Raw genomic sequence first — 2,216 nt, 5'->3', positions numbered from 1 at the left:
TTTTTTTTTTAAGGGAACACAATATTCCAAGCCCCATCCTGAGAGATCTGCTGCTTCTTCCCTTTTTTAACACTTTGCTCTAACCTCTTTGCCTTCARGTTCTGACTCTGTTCCAGTTCACTGACGAAGTCATTTCCCTTTCATGTGCACATTGCTGTCCCGGGTCCAGCCAGTCCCTGTCTCCTCATCCCTCAGAGTTTCCTTTTGGTCACTGTGACCTCCCTACCCCTCCCCACACTCTGGTATTGGGACGAGGCTGATAGAGGCACTGGCGAGTAATTCCTTCCCTCCCCTCAGCCTTCTCCTCTGTTTCTTGACTCCCAGTCTCCAATCAGACATTTCTGTTCTCTGCTAAACTCCACCCATTTCCCCAGTATAATTCTGGTCCCGCATCCTGGTGCAGCTTTTGTCACTTGTTCCTGTCCTGCTGCTGGGGGTGCCCCAAGAGCTCAGTGGGACAATAAGGAGCAGTTTCTTTGGCAGTGAAGTGGGTCCTGTTGCTCTGTGACATCTGTGAAACTCTGCCACAGGCAACTGCGGGGGTTTAAGCACCTCTGTGAGGATCTGGCTGCTGAAAGCTGCAGTGCATCTGACCTGTGAGCAGACTGCTTTATTCCATTCAAGACTCAACATTTTGACTTGATGTGGTGTGGTTTGACAGGGATGACAAACAGCTCTCTTCCCAGGAAGATGACTCCTGGCAGGCTAGAAGTCCATGTGACTATCGATCTTTGAAAATGGTTATGTCTTTATTTTTAGTGATCAATGTATTTTCTTCTATTTTTAGTTTTAGAAATTGATCATCTGAGTTTGGTAGTGTTTTTTGTTGTTGTTGTTAAAGGTGTAATCTGATATGAGAACAGTCTGTAGTTACAGTTAAAATTGAAATGGCTTGTCAAAATGTTTTGATATTACAAATATAAGTCCAAGCTGTATTATTCCTTGAGATGGGTTTCAGTGAATCCTAAATGTCACTTTATGACACTAGTGCTGGGAGGGCTGTAAGATAAACTAAGGCCAGTCTGGGCACTTGCATTTCTTGTAAGGCTTCTCCTCCATTGATTTGGGTGGTTTCTGCTTTGCTGATTCCTGTAACGTGCAACTCAAATCACGGCTTAAAGCAATTTAAAGGCACATCCATTACAATCTCCAMCCCAGGCCCTTTTTGGGCCATGGTATCTAATTTAATRTTGCAATAAACTCCTCTCCTTGTGCCCAGCCTGGCTGTGACAAGGGGTTCCCCCTGAAGCCCCCCATTAGTATCATTTACACCATTGTCCTCCTTCATGGACTGCAGGGGAACACTGCTTCACCACGGTCTTCATCACAGGCTGGAAGGGAATCTCTGTTTCCCCTGCTCCAGCAGGGATTCCCACCCACAGGAGACAGYCCTGTTGAGCTTCTGCAGTGTGGGTCCTTCTCATGGGCTGCAGTTTTTTATGATTTGTTCCTGTGYGGATCCCCAATGAGATCACAGGTCCTGCCATAAAAACTGCTCCAGCACAGGCTCCTCACAGGTTCACGTCATATTGTCCTTCAGGCAYCCCTCTGCTCCAGCCTGGGTYCTCYAGGAGCTGCAGGTGGATCTCTGCTCCATCATGGACTCATCCACATCCCTTCAAGCAAGGTGCAGAAGCAGAAAGTGACCACTAAATGARTATTAGACCCAAATATACGGTCGTATGTATACACATACATTTACAAACGTTCTTACTGGAGAGTAAACCATTTATTTGCAAGACCCTGTTGAGTGGTTTCAAGCACTGTTTAAACTACAGATGTTTTTCCTAACAGTTGTCAGGATGTAATGTGTAAGGAGCAGCACTTTCATGAAAGCCCTTGTCACTTGCTCATGGATGGAAACAGGAGACTTTCCATTAAATTCAGATTTCATACTGATTTTATTATCTCATTTATTATCTCATAGCCTAAATATGCCACCMCACTCAAGAAGTGTTTTTCCCTTTATTTGTGTACATTGCATAACATGCACAAATGTTAGTCAGACAAGACAAGATATTTTTTCCCTTTTAAGGTCCTCCTCCATAGTGGGAAAATGGAACTTCTGTTTATGCAACTTTTTCCATGATTTTTCTCTTTTTTTCATGATTCTTTTCTCTTTTTTCTTTTCTTTTCTTTTCTTTTCTTTTCTTTTCTTTTCTTTTCTTTTCTTTTCTTTTCTTTTCTTTTCTTTTCTTTTCTTTTCTTTTCTTTTC

Source organism: Malurus melanocephalus, unplaced genomic scaffold (genome assembly GCF_030028575.1).
Source record: "Malurus melanocephalus ecotype Western Australia unplaced genomic scaffold, MMel_1.1 scaffold_161, whole genome shotgun sequence".
In the NCBI taxonomy this organism is placed as follows: Eukaryota; Metazoa; Chordata; class Aves; order Passeriformes; family Maluridae; genus Malurus; species Malurus melanocephalus.
Note: the sequence above shows the minus strand (reverse complement) of the source record.